A 20,260-nucleotide genomic window follows, 5' to 3' on the forward strand; every position below is an offset into this window, starting at 1 on the left:
AGCCCTGCATTGGGCTCCATGCTGGGTGTGAAGCCTACTTAAAAAAAAATAGAAAATAAAGTTTCGATGGAAAAGGTGGAAAACATGCAATACCAGATGGACAATTTTAGCAATAAAGAATCAAATGGAAAATGGTAGAAAAAAACCACAGTAACAGACATGAAGAATGTTTCAATATGCTCATAAGTAGACTGGACACAGCTAAGGAATTAGTGACCCTGAAGATAATCAATAAAAATTACCCAAACTGAAACACAAAGAGAAATAAAAGTGAAATATAACAGGACAGAAAATACGAGGGCTGTGGGATATCAAACAGTCTAACATCTGCATAATTGGAACCCCAGAAAGAGAAGAGAGTATGGCAGCAGAAGAAATATTTGAGCAAAGGATAATTAAGAATTTTCCAAAATCAATGGTAGACACCAAACTTAAAATCCATGAAACTGAGAGAACACTAATCAAGATAAATTAAACACATATACACACCACCATCACCGCCATCAGACATGCACTGACATATCCTATTCAAATTGATAAAAACAAAAGACAAAGATAACATCTTGAAGGCAACCACAGGGAAGAGGAGGGAATGACATGGAGAAAAAAGATACGAATTACAGCAAACCTTTTATTAAAAACCAGGCAAGCCAGAAGACAATGGACTAATATCTTTTAAGTGCTGGGGGAAAAGAAAACTGTCAACCTAGAAACCTATACCCAGCAACAATATCTTTCAGAAATGAAGGAGAGGGGCGCCTAGGTGGCTCAGTCGTTAAGCATCTGCCTTCGGCTCAGGTCATGATCCCAGGGTCCTGGGATCAGGCCCCACATTGGGCTCCCTGCTCCACTGGAAGCCTGCTTCTCCCTCTCCCACTCCCCCTGCTTGTGTTCCCTCTCTTGCTATGTCTCTCTCTATCAAATAAATAAATAAAATTTTCAAAAGTGAAGGAGAAATAAAGACTTCTTTAGACAAACAAAAAAAGAGAATTCATTGCCATCAGATCTATTCCACAAGAAATGTTAAAGGGAATTCTTCAAGAGGATAAATTACAATATTGGATTGAAACTTGGATTTACACAAAGAAATGAAGAATGATGGATATGGATAAATGCAGATAAAATTTATTTTATTTTAATTGCTCTAAAAGATAACTGTTAAAGCAAAAACAGTGCAAAGTCTTGTATGTTTATAGCATATGTAAAAGTAAAATGTATGACAACATTAGCACAATGAATGGAAGGGAAGAATTGGGAATATCCTTTTGCAAGAATCTTATACTATATGTGAGGTGGTATATTATTAGAGGATTATATTAATTCTGTGTAGACCATTCCATGAAACAAGTAGGCATGGAAGAAAAATTTTACAGAAATATGTGACCTTGAATTCCACATTTGCATTTCATTTTATGTATTTTATTCATTCTGGGATTTCTGGAAAATTCTACAATAATTCCTCCATTTTTCATTAGTCCTTTTTTAAATTATCATGGTGAGAGTTCCACTAGAAAAATATTTGTATTTCTACCTTCCATATATCTTAAGTTTCCTCTCTTGTTTTCCATTTCATAATCCCTTCCTTGATCTGGTCTTCCAGTTCATGACTAACTCTCCAGCCATACTGTTCTGTTCTTCAACTCAATACAACTCATAAATGCTTATCCTTGCATTGTGCTTCCAAAATTCTTCCTTCTTTCTCTGAAGCTTTTTATGAAGCTTATTTTAAATTCTTTTCCTCTTTGATCCATTAGTTTGACTTTCTCTGGTACAAGTATTTTCTATGATTGTTTTTCTTTAGAAGCTATATTGCTCTTCAGATGTTTCAGAAGTTTTCCTCCTGTGCTCATACTTATTCCTTGGGATCATCAGCTGCCTTGGCTAGTAATGTCTACCCAAGATAAAGGAAGAAAAGCCTAGATAATAGTTTGTGCTCCTCCAGAAGAGGTTGGGATTAGGGAAATGGTGCTTCTAGGGTAGTGATCTGGCTCAAGCCTCAGCCATTCAGTTTTCTCCACTTCAGGCATCATCTACCTCCAGGGTATCTGAAAATCCTTCTCCTCCAATTACTGCTACTGGTGGGAGAGTAGAGGGGAAAAGGAGCTCAGGTGCAGGCAAGCCAACCCATACTCACTGTGTTCTGCTCCTGTCTCACAGGCTGCACTTCCAAATGTCTTTGCTGGTTCTTAGTTTTTCTGCCCACCTCTTAAAAGTTGCTATTTTCTAAAGCTCCTGCACATTCCTGTTTTCCCTAACCCTGGACAGAATCTCCCTCACATTTTTATTGCTTATATACAGTGTCTGCACAAAGTAACATTCAATGTTTGTTAAACAGTATTCTAATTGAGAAATCCAAAGGACATTTCCAACCACATCCTCCTTGGAGGACTTAAGGGTTCAGTCTCAGCTTCAGACAGAGTACTTGTTTTTATCAGTTATTTATCTTAAAAAGGAGTTAAAATGCTAAATAAAACAAATGCAGAAGAATTCTAAAGTTCCTTCCAACTCTACATCTCTGTGGGTCCATATTTGCACTGTAGAGTTGCTTGAACTTTTATCATGTTTAGTCTCCGGTGGATGTCAGTTTAACATTGAGGGGATTCACTGCTCATTTTTAGTTCTCTGTGAAAGTCACTGCAGCTAGCCTTCTATACAAATATTTTTGTTATTTACATCTAGATTTACTAGAATTTTCAGGGAACAGTTTTGTTTTGGAACTCTTTTCCTTAGACTATACTGCTCTCCTGAGCCATTCTGAAGTGATTCTGTTGATTCCTTATATTAACATCTATTTTTTACTATTAACTTTTCAGAACATGGCAAAAAAAGACTCTGGCTTCTGATTTCTTATTAAGAGCCTAGTTAACCAGAAATAAAGAACATAAATAAAGAAGGTTGACCAGTAAAATCTGAAATTATCCTTCTTGAAAAAACATATGAAAAAAAATCTTTGCTCTTCAGACAAAGATTTCTTATGTATGATACCAAAAGCTTGATCCAGAGATAACAAAGTGATAGATTGGATTTTATCAGAGTTAAAAACTTCTCTTCAAAAGGCATTAGTAGGGTAATAAAGAAACAAACTCTCTTAATCTTAGGAAACAAACTGAGGGTTGCTGGAAGGTGGGGGCATGGGGTGGCTGGGTGATGGACATTGGGGAGGGTGTGTGTTGTGGTAGCTCTGGGTGTCGGGTAAGACTGATGAATCACAGACCTGTACCCCTGAAACAAATAATACATTATATGTTAATTAATAAAATAAAAAAAAAGAAACTGAGAAGGGAGAAAATACTTACAGACACATATATAATAAGAACTTTTATCAGAATGTGTAAGTAATTCTCAAAAGTCAATAATAAGAAAATTAAAAAAAATTTTTTTAATGGGCAAAGATACTTCACCAAAGAAGACATAAAGAGGGAAAATAAGCACATAGAAAGATGCTCAACACAACATCCTTAGACATTTGGGAAATGCAAATAAAAATAACACTGAGATACCTCTGCACACCTATAGAATGGCTAATTGTAGCATAATTAGAAATATATATTTGGTCTTTGCCCCTGGTTCCTGACACAGAGCTCCTCTTTTTGCTGAGTGATAAGGATGCTAAGAACATCGTTTGCTCTAATATTTGGTCTTTGGTCTTGGTTCCTCACATAGGGCTCCTACCTTCCTTGGAATTTCCTAAGTGATAGGAACATCTTTTGTTTTAATGTGGCACCTCTTGGTGGCCTCCTGGATAGCTTCAGGATGGGGGTTGGTCATCAGAAAGACCAGGCCATGATTAGAAGCTTGAAACTTTTAAGGGCACCTGGGTGGCTCAGTTGGTTGGGTGTCTGCCTTCAGCTCGGGTCATGATCCCAGAGTCCTGGGATCGAACTCAGTATCACAGTCCTTGCTCAGTGGGGAGTCTGCCCCCCCCACTTGTATGCTCTCTCTCTCTCAAATAAATACATTTAAAAAATTAGGGGCACCTGGGTGGCTTAGTTGGTTAAGTGTATGCCTTTGGCTCAGGTCATGATCTCAGGGTCCTGGGATCAAGCCCCGCATAGGGCTCCCTGCTCAGTTGAGAGTCTGCTTCTTCCTCTCCCTCTGCCCTCCTCCCCCCACTCATGCTCTCTCTCTCTTTCTCAAACAAATAAATAAAATCTTTTAAAAAATACATTTAAAAAATAAAAAAATTTAAAAAAAAAGAAGCTTGGAACTATTAGACCAACTCCTGATCCTCTGGGGGCTGGAGATTTTTTGGAAAAAAAAAAAAAACACCCTGACCATCCATAGAGACTGCATGAATCTTCAAACTATTATATTCAGAAAGTCTCTTATCATCTAAATAAATGTTTCTAAATTCTGCACGCTAACAACTCAGATTCATAAATTTCAAGTGAATCTATACACAGCCAGTCTTAGAAATCAATATTAAATTATAAGTTGTCATGCCTGTGTGTGGGTGACTGGGTTTCCCAATCATAAAAAATAGTCTCTATTACCAAAATGTTACATTTCATTTTAGGAAAATGACATCCACATGATGGCACTATAACCTACAAAATAAGAGGCTGTCAATTTATGAAGACTAAGAACTTGGTAAATTCTAGTTAGAGTACTTGTTATTGATGAAGCATGCTTACAAGTAAGGCATTTTATACACAGATAATATGGATATCATTTCCCCTCATGTTTTACAGAGACATACTGGCTAATCCTTCATTTCAAGTGCATTTGTCACATGACTCATTTAATAACAGCATGTTAGTTCTCATCTTACTAGAAAACAGTTATTAAACATTTCTAGCACATGGCACTGAACTAGATAAGTCAAACAAAAGCAAACAAACAGGTATTTAGAAGCCTGGTGTGAGCATTCAACTGTTTTGGAAGCTATTTAATACATTCTCTTTAATACATGTCTTCTTAAAGGTTACTTTAAGGGATAATTGAGGAGAGGGAAACAGTGCCATCACAAAGTTATATGCTGGCAGGGGAGATAGGGTTTAAATACATGTTGACATTATTACTTAATTACAATTATGGTAAATACTACAAAAGAGATGCCTAAATAAAATGAAAACATAAATGGCTAAAGGGTCTTAATCCAGTCTGCCAAATAAAAGGAAGCTTCATTGAAGAAGAGAGAAGGAATGAGCCAAGCTCTGAAGGATGAATTGAAATTAAATAGGCAAAAGAAGGGGAAAAGCATTATAATCACAGGGAAAAGCATGTGCAAAAGGCCTGAGGTAGTAGCATACATAGTTCAGTAATTGAGAACATAAAAAAATCTATCCCATCTTGACCGATCTACACAAGTCAAGATTTAGTTCAGAATGTTTTGTTATCAATTCATTAATCTCTCAATTTGAACATTGTACCCAATTTATAGATGAACTATATTTTAAGTTTGATAAAAAATCAACTGTTTAGGGGCGCCTGGGTGGCTCAGTTGGTTAAGCGACTGCCTTCGGCTCAGGTCATGATCCTGGAGCCTCTGGATCGAGTCCCGCATCGGGCTCCCTGCGCAGCGGGGGGTCTGCTTCTCCCTCTGACCCTCCCCCCTCTCATGCTCTCTCTCTCTCATTCTCTCTCAAATAAATAAATAAAATCTTTGAAAAAAAAATCAACTGTTTAGAAGGAAAAATATTTTCCATGGCAAAAACAGTATAAACAATAGTACCATGAAGCCTATATAAGCCATAATGTAATTACAATGGACAGTTCTCCTTGAATGAAGCATGTCCTCTATGAATATTTCTCAATGCCTGAAATAATATTTTTATATTATAAATAATTAACAAATAGAAGAAAGATAGAGTAGTAATTTAAAAGTTAATTAAAAAGAAGTAATTTAAAATCTATTTTGTATGCTGCAAATTTAAAAAACCTTCAAGTGATCAAATGGAGACTTGTGGAAATTCTAAATAGAACTATGCATATTAAAGAGTTCTTTAGAGATTGAGGGCATTGATTCTTTTTTAGCCTAACTTTCCTTTAAAAGTTGAAACTTTCTTTTTCCTTGGTATAGTTGTATTACTTACTCTACTCTTTTGCCCAAGGAGCATGATTAGACACATGTTGTGGCTTCCTGAATTAATTAGAATCTGAGAAAGTAAGAAGAAAGTTTTTTTTTCTCCTCCTTTAGCAACTAAGCAGGACTTCAAAAGAGGAAAGGAGAAACTAAGGGTAGTGTGTGAGCACGGGGGTGTGGCACAGGCGTGGGTGTGTAAGAAGAAGGCGCAGTATCCCAATGACAGAAAGAGAGCACTGCAGCCCATAGTGGACCTGAGAGTAACGTGAGCACTCAAAGGCACAAGAAAGGGAGCGTCGCAGGTATTTAAAAAATCTCTCCAGTGAAGAAAGTAATAAAAGAAAAGGAAAGTAGATCAGAACCCCTGTCCCCTAGTTATAGATGGTGAGATCAGTCAGGGATATTTAATAGCATCCTGTGACTTGACTCAACTTGGATTTGTAGAGAAGTGATCGTGATTGGAGGTGCTTTAAAGGGAGAATGGGGGAATAAGGAGGGGCATGAATGGAGCTCCGAAGAGTCAGGGAAGTGATCAGTTACAAAATGTGACAAGGCAGGTTGGGTCATTTGGATTTGTTAACTGGTGCCCTCCCACAGAGACTGGGAGACAGGGGCCCCATGTTTAGGTGTTGGCTAGAACTAGCTGTAAATTCTTCTGACAGCTTTGAGTTTTCTTTCTTTCTTTTTTTTTTTTTTAAAGATTTTATTTATTTGACAGAGAGAGACACAGCGAGAGAGGGAACACAAGCAGGGAGAGTGGGAGAGGGAGAAGCAGGCTGCCCGCTGAGCAGGGAGCCTGATGCGGGGCTTGATCCCAGGACCCTGGGATCATGACCTGAGCCGAAGGCAGACTCAATGACTGAGCCACCCAGGTGCCCCAGCTTTGAGTTTTCTTGGGCAAGCACTTCAAAGGAGGCTAGAGTCATTCTAGGGATGCCACCTTGAGCTGTTAGAAATTATGTTTGCTTGTGTTTTGTTCAAGTCTTTGTAAGTCAAGGTTGAGGCCTAGTTGAGAAAAGGGCTCAGAGCAGTCTGCAGTTTGGTTATGGAAAAAGTATTTGTCAGGCTAAAGGGCAATACACAACGACTATTCTTCCAGACATGATTTTCACATGTTGTAAGTTCAAAATGTAAGTACACGTGTGAGGGGTTAATCTTTACTAGATGAGGGGCACCTGGGTTTCGGGGTGGCTCAGGTCATGAGTGTCTGACTCTTGGTTTCAGCTCGGGTTGTAATCTTGGGGTTGTGAGATCGAGCCCTATGACAGGCTCCGTGCTCAGCAGGGAGTTTGCTGGAGATTCTCTCCCTCTTCCTCTGTCCCTCCCCCTGCTTGCACATGTTCTCTCTCTCTAAAAGTGAATAAATAAATCTTAAAAAAAAAAAACCACTTCACTAGATGATTTCTAAATGTTTCTACCACTTCTACCACATTGTAAATATAATATAAACTGACTATATAAATAATGATAGCTAATAGTTTTGAGCATTGTACTATACTAAAGCCTTAGATTATTTATTAATTCTTCACAAATACCTTATGGAGCCATAAAGCAAAGGAGGCTGAGAGAAGGGTTAAGGACACAGAGCAACAATTGTGACACAGAGCCCTTTTCCAATGTGTTGGTAATGATAATCTCTCTTTTCTTAATGCCTGGCCTCTCCCTTGCTCTAGTTCTTACATATAAATAGCCTTCTACCCTTTTACTTTTCCTCTCTTATTCTCTCCTTCTCTCCCCCCTAAACCTTTTTGCTGATAATCTGATTTAGAATTCCAGAACACCAGTGCTAAGTTATAGCACTGACAACTCCTCCCCTGTGTTGGCCTAGTCTTTTTTTCCTTCTTTTTGGTCTGATCAGTTGCCAATTTCACCATCTGAATCAACCCAACCTGATGTTTTTTATCCAGCTGTCTCTAGCTTTTGATACCTATTTTTAGTTTGGCTTACCTTGATTTCTCCTTTTTCTGACAACCATGTACACCCCTGAGTCTTGAGAGCTGCCATCTCAGTGTAATGGAAATTGGTCTTCAGAATCTTGTCCTGACCAAACAGTTGTTGAAATGAGCCCTCTTGGTCATGGGAGACGCTGTCATATTTCAATCCAGTAACTTTCTAATCCTCGCTTAACATGGGGCTCAATTCTTTTAAAAGGTCTTATATAAAAGTCATTGGATTTAATTCTGGGACTAGTTTCAAATTTCTTTTTAATAATTAAAATAATAAAGTACTTAGAAAGCAGTTCATATGCTCTATGAATCATCATTCATGTCTTTGCCATGCTGGTGTTCTTCTGGCATCTCATTTAGATAGTTAAAAATATAAAAATAAAGGAAACTAATACTATCATTATTATATCAAAAAATATTTGGAGAACAGAACCAAGTTGCTACATTAATTCTATAAAATCCTGCAATTTGCAAGGCTGAACAGTGGTCAATTTTAGCCAAGCTTCTTAGTGTTCCAGGCCTTATGGTTCTCTCTGACGATAGCAACAGTATGATTCTATGTGAAGAAAGTAAATCTTGGCAGGCAACTGAATTTGTTGTCAATAAAAACATGTAGGAAACACTTGAAAGTAGGTTTTCATTATATTTTTATGATTTAAAAAATTACACACAATAGTTTAAAGACTGCAAACAATTTCCTAGTTTTAGAGAATTCAGTGGCCTGAGGTTGTATAAATAAATATTCTAGATATTCTGCTGAGTTCTGAGCCATTAGATTTGAATGTTTAAGTTTACAAAACTCAAAAAACAAAGAACATACACCCACATACGAAAGGATATTTCCCATGTTGGAACCTAGGACTGTTAACTTTCTAGTAGAATGAAACATTTCTTCCCAAACAGCAAATCAGAGACATCATAAATCAAGGATATGTTACATTGACTTGTTTTATTTTTCTCAAATATTTAAACTGGGCATAATATATTCGTTAGAGTCTCAAATTCTAAAGCTTTAATAGAAATGGCCTGTGTAAACTACTTTCAAATGAATCCATTTTCTAACTCTTACCTGTGGTAAATTGGTAAAATAAAGTAGATGGGTAATCATTTAAACAATGCAAAATCCTGAGAACTTGTGGTGTAGAAGAAGTAGTACAGGATTAAAAGTCACAAAGCCTGGATCTAGTCCTGATATTACTACTTATTAGCCAAAGCAAGTATTGTAACTACTCAGCCTCCACTTTCTTTTCTTTTTTTAATTTTATTTATCTTTTTGAGAGAGAGCCTGTGCAGGGGAGGGAGGGGCAGAGAGAGAGAGAGAATCCTTAAGCAGACTCCCTGCTGAGCACAGAGCCCAACGTGGGGCTTGATCCTATGACCCTGAGATCATGACCTGAGCCGAAATCGAAAGAGTCAGATGCTTAACCAACTGGGCCACCCAGGTGCCCCTCCACTTTCTAATTTATAAAACAAAGGGGTCAAATTAGATTTTTACGACTCTTTCTAGAGCTTAGATCCCACACAAGTCAATGAAGGAATTTGCACAAGTCATAAAGTATTAATTATAGCTAACATTTATTCAGTGCTTACTTAGGGCCAAGCACAAAATTCTACATACTTATACACATGAATTAATTTTCATAACAACCTATGAGGCAGGTACTAATTTCATCCCCATTTCATAGGTGAGGAAACTGAGGTACAGAGAGGTTTTTTTGTGTTCTTTTTTAGGAACTTGCCTAACATTTGCACAGCTAGTGAAGTATCAAAATTGGAATTTTAACTCCGAATTCTGACTCTAGATCCCCAACAACAATCATTAATTGCAAGCAAAGTGAAGATAATTTCTAAAGAGGATGAGTAAAGGAGATAGTATGTAGGCTGTATCTTACAGGATTTATTTTTAACAGGAAGATATAGAGAATTGGTGAGAAAATGGAGTGAATAAAAGCAAAAAAGGGACGCCTGGGTGGCTTAGTCGGTTGAGTGTCTGCCTTGGGCTCAGGTCATGATCCTGGGGTCCTGGGATCAAGTCCTGCATCGGGCTCCTAGCTCAACGGGGAGCCTGCTTCTCCCTCTGCCTGTGCGCGCTCTCTCTCTCTCTGACAAATGAATAAAAAAAAATCTTTGAAAGCAAAAAAGATTGGAAATGTAAGGTAATTATCTGGAACAGTAAGTAGTAAAGTTTGGCTAAAGTGCTGCCTCGTAATAATCTTGCAGCTCACTAGACTGATCTGGAGATCTTAAAAGAGGTAGATTTACAGGCCCTTTCTTTGGGGATTCTGACTCAGTAAGTGGGCCTACCGCCTGGGTGCATCTTTCGACAAGCTCTTCACATGACTCTGTTGTGCCACAATGTATGAGGACCAGTGTGGTACAAAACACAAGGGACTAACATGGAATAGGGCTGTAACTTAAGTTGGACCAACATCATGAAAAGCTTTATGCTAAACTAAGATATTTGGACTTAGTTAGCCAGTAAGATCTCACTGAAGTTTTTTTTGTTTTAACTAAAATTTTATGTTTTTAGAATAGGTAGTGCATACATGTAGTAGAAAATTCAAGAGGCCACCAAAGGGAATTCAATCTCCTTTCCACCTTTGACCCCTTAAGTCCCAGTCCCTCTAATCATTCAAGATTTTTAAAAAGAGAAATCAAATCACAAGAGCTATGTATTGGGAAAATGAACCAGATAGAAATATTTAGGTGAACTATATTGGAAGCAAGCACGACCCCAGTCACTGGTAATAGTGGGAATGAGAAGGAAAGGATGGATGCAAATTTCCGTGTTAACATAGGGCCTGGAACATAGCAGACACTTCAAATTATAACCTAAATGGATCCTCAATGCTATGAGTAAAGAATGACCAAAATGACTCCAAGGTTTAGAGGCAGGATGACTGAGAACTGAAAAGTGCAGGTAACATTGTTGAAACAAAAAACCAAGGTTCAGGAATGGAGAGGGAAGATGATATAGGTAGTTCTGAATTTGTTGAGTTGAAAATGATCATAGGCCATGCAAGTGGAAGCTTCTATCAGGTGGTTGGAAATATGATTTGGTGCTAGGAAAAGAAGTTGGGCGGTTGGGGTATAACTTTAAGAATTTTCTTTTCAATAGAAATGAGAATGATGAGGGGCACCTGGGTGGCTCAGTTAAGTGTCTGCCTTCGGCTCTGGTCATGATCCCAGGGTCCTGGGATCGAGCCCCGCATTGGGCTCCCTGTTCGGTGGGGAGCCTGCTTCTCCCTCTCCCGCTCCCCCTGCTTGTGTTCCTTCTCTCGCTGTGTCTCTCTCTGTCAAATAAATAAATAAAATCTTTAAAAAAAAAAAGAAATGAAAATGATGAAATAGCTAAGGAGGACAATGTAGAGGAAGATGATTAAGAGCAGAAAATTCAGAACTATCTACATTAGGGAAGCAAAGATGAGTGAAACCAGGAGAGTCAAATGTCATGGAAACTTAGGTAGGAGACATTAAGAAGGTAGGATTAATTAGGAAAAGAGGTCAAGGAGGATGAAGAATAAAAAAAAAAATTTCAGATTCTGTAATCAGAAAGTGGTCTGGGCCAGTGGGGGGATGGGGATGTGTGGAGAGAGCAAAAATCAGATAGCCAGGAAATAAGAAATGAGTAGGTGGTAAGGAAGTGAGTTTGGCAAGTGCCTTCTTTCTTGAGACGTCTGATGGTGAGAGATGGCAAGAGATGGAACAATAGGCATATGGGCAAAAAATGTAATATGAATGTGCACCCTAGAGCTGGCAACTCTGTAGCCTTCTTAGTGGGAGAAGCAGTGTCAACAGTTTTCAAGTAGAGGCAAGATATGAATACATTTTCAAGGAGAGAAGAAGGAGCCAGGAGGAAGAAAGAGAATAAAGGTACAAGACAGCTGATATGGGAAAGAAATGACACCTATCTTACAACTGGATTTAGAAAGGAAAGGAGGAAGGTGTTCCTCCTGACCCCATAAAGGGAGGGATGATTTGAGATATTTTGATGTGAAGGGAGAGTATATGGGTGTGACTGACAGCCTGTATTTTCTCAGGAAAGTAGGCGATCTAGTTGTCTCTCCTCAACAGAGAAACATTGCCTAGGTGAGGAACCCAAAGACCTAGACACGGGACCAATATAAAAATAGCTAGCTTTCCCACCCATTTCAAGTTTTTATTTAAATTCTAGTTAGTTAACATATATGGTAAAATTGGTTTCAGGTGTAGAATTTAGTGATTCATCACTTAGGTATAACACCCAGTGCTCCTCATAAGTGCCCTTCCTTAATACCCACCATCCATTTTGGCTAGCTTTTTTATTGAGCACATACTTTATGGTGGATACTTTATTTAATCTTTATAACAATGCTAAGGAGTAGGTACTATTATTCTTTCCATTTCAAAAATTTATGCCTTCCTAACCTGCTCTTCTTTACCCCCGATATCCCATTTTAAAATTTTTTATCTTTATCATAGGTAATGAGAAAGTGAAAAATCAGTTATTGGCATTTCTAATCAAATGTTTGAATTATTTGCAAAGGATACCCCAGAGAGGCAGGTGATTTGTCCTCAGAGCTCAAGTTTCTTGATGCCCCCACCCCTCAGAGATATCTACATCCTAATCCCTGTAACCTGTGAACACGTCATGTGAACATGGCAAAGGGAAATTAAGGTTACAGATAGAATTAAGGTTGCTAATCAGCTGATTTTGATATGGGAAGATTATCCTGGATTATCAGCGTGGGCCCAATGTATTCAAAAGGTTTTAATAAGTAAAAGAGGGAAGTGAGAGACAGAATCATAGAGATGGCAGCCTGAGAAAGACTCAACCAGCTGTTGCTGGCTTTGAAGATGGAGGAAAAGGGCCATCAACCAAGGAATTGTGGGTGGTCTCTAGAAGATGAAAAATGCAAGGAAATGGACTCTTCCCTAGAGCTGACAACCCCTTGATTTTAGCCCAGTGAGATGTGTATTGGACTTTTGGCCTATAGGACTGTCAGATAATAGATACGTGTTGTTTTAAGTAACTAAGTTTGTGGTGATTTGTCATAGCAGCAATAGGAAACTGCAGGTAACTTTCCAGCTGTTATGTCATGCCCTTTCTCTTCAGACCCCAGGTACTCTTCCCCTACTCTCAAGGATTTGACAGTTACATCTTAGTGTTTTGTTGATTTACCACTTACATCTTAAGTCCTTTATCTAATAGATTCTATCTATGTAAAGAATGTGTACTTTGTTAAAGAAATTTAGCAACAAACAAGTAGATGGAGAGCAACGTTTTGGGGAAGGTGAACGATCACAATTTCCACTCAATTCTTGGAGCTAAAAATCTATTCATCCTGCACTGGTCAACCTTGACCACAGTGAATGGTAAGATTTTGAGTGTTTGATAATCGTTTTTTATTCTCTTCCCTTCTAAGGACCCCTTTTTTCCTGACCTAAAATGAGTTGTATTATTTACATATAAATATTCTGTGCCAGCCTTGTTTAATCATATACACGAAAAGGACTTGGCTGTTTTTTAAATTTAATTTTGTTAACTTGCTAATGTTCCTCATTAAGAAATTAATATTTACAAGCAGTAGAGATGAGCATGGTCCTCTGTTTTGCAAGGAGGAACTTCAGAATTCTGCTAATGTGAGAAGGGGAAGTAAACTTACCGGATTTTTATTCTATCTCTGCTAGTGTGCATTACAGCTGGAAGTAGTTCAGGTTAGCCAAAATCAGGGACTGAAGAGAGTTCAGAATTTTCTCTCACTCTACAGAGATCCTAATATTTCACAAATCCTTCTCTACCTGCACTACGTTGATATGTTTTTATTCTTTCTCAGCAACTTTTCAAGTGGTGTCCTTCACATTGGTTTCCGCATGACACATTCCTGAGTACTATAAAGTTGGGTGGTAATCATTGTTTGAATTCCTTTTTCCTGGACGTAAAGAGGCTTATCTTTAGGCTACAAAGCCTCCCTTTCGGAGGGCTTACTCAGCCTTACAATTTAGTACGTTCTGAGTATGCATAAATGGGTTCCTAGTGTACAGCGGGTCAGAAACGTTCCTCTTACTGGGAAGCCCTCGGTTTCCACTGGATGAAGACTAAACTTTCCTCTTTTAGGGGCAGGGATTTTTGCTTGTCACCAAAAGCCTTCCTTTCCTCTGTCACATCTCCAAGTGGGGACTCTATCGCCGTTTGTCCACGACCCTGACGCACAAAGTCACTGGGGAAATGGCAGCAGGCTGGCAACAAGGACAGCCAGTTGGACTTCCCTGAAGGCTCAAGTCCAGAGGGATACCCGGGACCTACAAGCGTTTTTCAGGATGGCAGACACTGTAGGAGCGCGGGGGTGGGGATGCCCCAGGGGTCCGCTCGGCAGCCCTAGGGATCCGCAGGATGCGCTCTTGGCCGGGAAGGACCCACAAAGCTCGGGACCTCAGCTTGGGTTGGGACTGGAGCCGCCCTAGTCGGCAGTCTAGAGGATAAGCTACCTTGAGATAGAAGCAACAGCGACCGCCGTCAGCTTTGCTTCCAGCTAACTAGCCTTTCGCCGCTAGCGCAGCGGAGCAGCTTCCGGTTTCCAGGCCGCCCCACAGGCCCAGCCCTGGACTCGGTCTTCCTCCCCCCGCAGCCCAGTTCCTCCTCCCGGCCCTGGCCCCGCCCCCTGCCCTAGTCCTCCTCTCCACGCTGAGGCCTCGCCTTGCCCCTCCTCCCCACCGATTAGGCCCCGCCCCCTGGCCCCTCATTTCCCCCTCCTCCCCTCCCCCCGTTCCATTTAATTGTTGGATTGTCAGCGCTGCACTCCCGCTGGCAGCCGACAGGGGGCAGAGTTCGAGCTTGGATTTTTTTTTTTTCCCCCCCCGCCGGGCGTCCCCAGGGAGGCAGTCGCGGAGTGGAGGAGGGGAGGGCGGGGCGCGAGGACGCGGTTCGGTCGGCTGCTGCGCTACTTTTGGTCCCGGCTCGGCGGGGAGGCCGCGGCTGCCGCATCAGAGCTGACGTGGGGCGACGTGGTGCCGCCGCCGGCGCCGGGTTGCTGGGCGGCGGCGCCGCTCCTGAGCGGCGGTCGGGCTCGCGGTCTCCACCTCCTCCCGTCCGTAATCAGTGACGAGGTCCGCTACGTAAATCCCATCGCGGCGGGTAAGTGGCGCGCCGGCCCCGGACCCAGAGACCTCGGACCCGGCGACGCGGCGCAGGAGGCGGAGGCAGGAGGCGGAGCGGAGCCGGGTCAAAGGGTCGGGGGTGTCGGGGCCCCGGAGCGGGGGCGCGGGGGCTCCGGGGCCGAGGGGAGAGCGGGGAGAGCGGGAGCTGCGCGGCCGGAGGCGCCGACCCCGAGGCTTCCCCGCGGCGCGGCGGCCGCTCCCGTCTCCCGCTCCGCTCGCGGATTGCCTTCGGGCTAGTGGCAGAGCTCTCCCGAGCGGGAAGCGGACTCCTCTGCTCTCCCTCCCTGACTCCTTTTGAACTTGGTACAAGTTGGACAAGTCTTTCGGAAAAAGCCTTACTGCTTGATGAGTGTGGTCCTCCCTCTTTGAGAAGAAAAAGGAACGAGAAGTAAGGACGTTGGTTTTATTTACCACAGCCGACGATTAGTAGCACCTTTGTCTCAATTTTATGTACTCCGTTTAGATATAAATCAGCGTTAACCCATTTCTCCGAAACATGAGTCGGGGACACAGGTGTTGAGTCACTTTAATCCCCAAACACGACAGAGCTGATCAAATAGTGCGAAGACTTTTATAATAGCTGCGAAGAAGGAACAAAACCGTGATAGCTGATAGAAATTGCAGTCTCTCTTGTTCTTTACTTTTGATTTGTGCCTTTTTAGAACCCACCTAGCAAGGTTCCCAGAACATGCTGAATAGAGAATAGACACATTATTCAGCATAGTTCTTTATCCTCCTGCCTACTGCACGTAGACCAGATCCCTAACTTTAAAATCGCTGAGACGTTTCCGGCACTGCGCTCAGTAAAGCAGCTGTCAATTGACGATCAAATTTTCAGCACTTTTGACTTACAGGAACAGCCTGAAGATCTGACTAAAACTGAGAGAGCCCCTTTTAACAGTACCTCTTAGGTATGTAACTTCTTAAAATTTCTTCCTTTCAAGCCTAATTCGGCGGGCTGATAAGAGTGCAGCCACCTTCCCTTTAAATAAATATAAACCTAGATGCACGGCGATAGAGATCCGGTATGAAAATTGTATTAGATTACATTAATAATTCATGTTCTCTGTTTTTTTCCTTTGGGTACCACATTTTTCTCCTACTCTTGGTCCTATTTTTGGATAACAAGCTGCTTTCCCTTCATGGTTTTTAAATCTTTGAACTTTTTTCTCCCAAGGAAGTTAAATTGCAAAGGGTGTTTTGGCTAATAAAAACTAAGTATTAAAAAAATGTTTAAAGAACTGTTTGCTGATCCAGATACAACTTTTAGATATTTAAATGGGTTTGATCCTGAATGAGTGAACACTTAAAGCATTGTCTTATTAATTGTTGATAATTACACAAACATTTTTGGTATGAATCTGTAAATAGATCAGTGTAAGCAGATGCTTTCCCAGTGACTTGCTGGTCAACCTGGAATCATTTGGTGAGTGTGAAGTTGTAATTACACTTATGTTTTGTGTACATATCTTGTAAGAGTATATGAATAAATTTTTATTGGATGTATAAACACAGAGGAGCTCTTCAGTCTTTGTTTTTGCTTTGTCCTGGAAGGTTAATGAAATTTTGCTTCTACTGATGAATTCAAGAAACTCCAGACTCCATAGACCACTTTAGTTTCCTACTGAGGCAAGTTATTGCATGATTAAAATGTGAAATCTTTTTTAGAATTCCATGAAAAGTAGGGAAGAGTTTCAGGTTATAAACACACATAAAGAATCCTGACTGAAACTTGACGAGTACGTACATATTTCTGATCTGTTTTCCCTAACTTGATATTCTCTGCAAGTTAATATTGGGCCAGAAAATTGAGCCAGGTTTATTGTTGATGTAGTAGTCCATTGGAAAGCACTCAAATGTCCTGTTCCATTTAGATAGACTTTTGAAAGTAAAACTGAGCAATGCAAACACTTCACAGCTGAACCACTGATATTTTGACATGCAGTCAACATTGGTCATTAAGGAAGTAAGCCTGAAATGTCTTTGAATTCTGTTAAGTATTTCTATTTTATTGAACTAATGGATTCCATATATAAAAGTCAACTTTGAGAAGTTATTGTACATTGAATGCAATTTTAACATTATCAATACAGATAGATCATAAAAGTAAAAATTTCAGGGAAAATGTTTTTTATCCATTACACACAGGTAAAAATAAACATTTTAAATCATTTTGTTAATTTCCTTTTAAAGAATATTTAAGATTTTTAAAATACTTTCTACCATGAGAACTGTTTAATAAAGAGTACACTGTAAGAGTAAATCCTTTCACTCATGGGTTTTCTTTTTCTAACGTGTTAGGATATCCAGTAGAGAATAAGAGGGAATGAAAAGGAAAACTTAAGGATAACACTAGTGGGATTTTATCTTGATACTACTCATGAAGACAACTTGAGTCTTACTGGTATAATTCCGTTACAGCGAAGTTTAAAAATTACAGTATCTATCTTGCACATCTTTTTTTTTTTAAATCTTGCACATCTTTTGATTGGCTTTCCCAGGAGTGTTAGAGGAAATTGTTGGCAAGGGGTATATAAAACAGTTTTGAAGAAGAACATAGGCTAGGAAGTTATGTGGGAGTTTTGCTTAAAGACTGATGGAATAACTGTCTGACTGGTAAGGGAGGATACTTGCCTCTTAGAAAACCTTACTAGCAGCTCTTTTGTGAGGCTCTTTTGAAGTACCCAGTTCTCCCAAAGTGGGAATCATCTTCAGGCGTATTTTCTGAGCAGTGATAGAGCCAGACCCATTAAATGTCGGTCGTGTGAAATCCTAACGACAGAGCTCGTGTGATTCTGATAATTTGAGAATTTCCCAAAACCAGTTTTTTCAAAGTTATCTTCTTGAAGCTCTTGTGTTTTTTAACACAGTGGACTTAAAATGAGACCATCCTAACTCTTGTCATAGTTGTTGTTGTTTTTTTTTAAGATTTTATTTGTTTGACAGACACAGTGAGAGAGGGCACACAAGCAGGGGGAAGCAGCAGGCAGAGGGAGAAGCAGGCTTCCCGCTGAGCAGGGAGCCTAATGCGGGGCTCGATCCCAGGACCCTGGGATCATGACCTGAGCTGAAGGCAGACGCCTAACGACTGAGACACCCAAGCGCCCCTGTGGCATACAGTTTTGTTCATAATCTCAAATAACCTCAAGTTTTTTCATTGATAGCACAGAAATTATTTTTTTGCTTTGAAATGTCTTAAAGTGGAATTTATATTCTAGCATTGATATTATAAAAGCTTCTAGCTCAGGTATTAGAGAAACTGAATCATGCATAAAGACCTATGATACTGTATATGGACAGTTGGGATGCTTTCACTCCTTTTAAAATTGATGGAAGTGTTAAAATTAACCTATTTAAGCATGTTTCTGGACTTAGAGAGGTAGTTGTTTTGTTCATATACACACAATAGGACCAATCTAGGTAAGTATAATAACGTTGAAATTCATTTCTCTGAACTTTAGCTAATTCAAGTGTCTTATCTACTCTTTTCCAGATTTATTAGTTAATAGTCACTAGAGTTGTACTTTGTGTAGGTAAGTGTTTTGAAATGTACTTAAAATGCAGTAATGAAATACAATATTGAACAGGAAAACCCAGCAATGACTCCAGTCAAGCAAATAACCCACAGAAGATTTTAAATTTTGTTTCCTTCCATGAAGTGGTGGTGGTGGTGGAGAGGGTGGTATTTGGAGAGGTGGAGATAGGCCATGATTATTTGAATTTTATTTTTCATTTCCTCCTTACCAGCCAATTTAGCTGTTCATTGACTGTAAAATAGCCAAAAGCAGGTGCCAGGTGGGGAATGAATTGAGAAAGAGATGCTGAAATAGTTAATCCTTTGATGATTTTTATAAAGTGTTAAGATTTCTTAAATAATAGGTATCTGAGGCAATTAAATTGGAGTGGCCTTGGCTCTATTAAAAGTCACCTGATTTTCTATATGATTCATGTTTAATTAAGGACATTATTGGCGGGCGCCTGGGTGGCTCAGTCGTTAAGCGTCTGCCTTTGGCTCGGGTCATGATCCCAGGGTCCTGAGATCGAGTCCCACATCGGGCTCCCTGCTCGGCGGGCAGCCTGCTTCTCCCTCTCCCACTCCCCCTGCTTGTGTTCCCTCTCTCGCTGTCTCTCTCTCTCTCTGTTGAAAAATAAATAAAATCTTAAAAAAAAAAAAAAGACATTATTGGCATGGGTCTCAATTATTTATAAGTACTGCTCCTGGCTACTTCTGTTTTTACACAACAGTGTAAAGAATATTTGAAAGTTATTCTAACTTTGTTTCACAATGATTACAAAACTAAAAGTGGTATAATTTCCTGTCACTACTCTCCCACTTTGTTTCTCCTATACTCCTTTCCTTCACCTAAATGCACAGTAAGCATAGGCTCATCCCTGCCAACTTCAGGTATTTGGCTCTTTGGAATTACTTCTCTCTTCTACCCAGCCCTGCCTTCTCCCTAGTTTTTAACTGATGTGATTGAAAAGAACCAGCTCTGTATGCACTTCATATTCTTCCCTTATCTTTCAAATCTTACTCGCTAGTGTTATCTAAATCATGATTAACCTCTGAACATCTACTTTCCTAAGGAACTAAAACCTTGCTTCATCCCGGAACCAGAGAAATAGATATACTTTTCTGTGGTCTCATTCTCTTCCTGCTTCCATGAGAGGTGTATTGCCTTTTATTCCACATTCTTTCTTTTTTTTTTTTTTTGACTATTCTAATTGCAACGTGGGTTTTTTTTGGTAGTTTTGTTTTTGTTTTTGTCCCCCCCCCCTTCCTGCAAAAACTATCTCAATGCATAATTTACAATTTCCATTTTTGGGTTCTTGAAAGTAGAGCAAGAACTTAGGTTGTTTTGCAAGTGTCTTTGTAAAGAACTCTACATATTTGTCATATTTCCCCAACATTTTATAGATTTTTCCAACTGTAATATCTAGCCCCAAAGCAGGATTTTTAAAAAGCAGCCTGCCTTTATTGTCTTTCCAAAGTGGTCAACTTAGTTTTCACAGAAGCTGCTCTTTAAATCTATTTAATAATTTAACATGCTATTTTTAACAGAATTCCAAAATTACAACAGTAAGTGTAGCTGGCATAATCAAGTTAGGTGATAAATACGACTATTGCTAAGCATCCACCACAGCTGTTAGA

General features: G+C 39.8%; 1 protein-coding gene across 16 annotated transcripts in view; it reads left to right on the top strand.

Moving 5' to 3' along the window:
- The first annotated feature begins 14,829 nt into the window (after positions 1-14,829).
- Positions 14,830-20,260, top strand: part of CREM (cAMP responsive element modulator) — a 68,352-nt gene continuing 62,921 nt past the window's right edge. For 4 of the 16 annotated variants that reach the window (XM_081820887.1, XM_081820882.1, XM_081820885.1 and 1 more), the window contains exons 1-2: positions 16,663-16,737; positions 18,602-18,641. The gene's annotated coding sequence lies outside the window, so the exon portion shown is untranslated. Of the gene's footprint in view, positions 15,086-15,132; positions 16,535-16,662; positions 16,738-18,601; positions 18,642-20,260 lie in introns of those variants that run through there. The other 12 variants (XM_081820877.1, XM_081820883.1, XM_081820884.1 and 9 more) reach the window with 12 other exon arrangements.

The sequence above is a fragment of the Leptonychotes weddellii genome, chromosome 5 (assembly GCF_054177405.1).
Source record: "Leptonychotes weddellii isolate Sample4059 chromosome 5, ASM5417740v2, whole genome shotgun sequence".
Classification (NCBI taxonomy): Eukaryota; Metazoa; Chordata; class Mammalia; order Carnivora; family Phocidae; genus Leptonychotes; species Leptonychotes weddellii.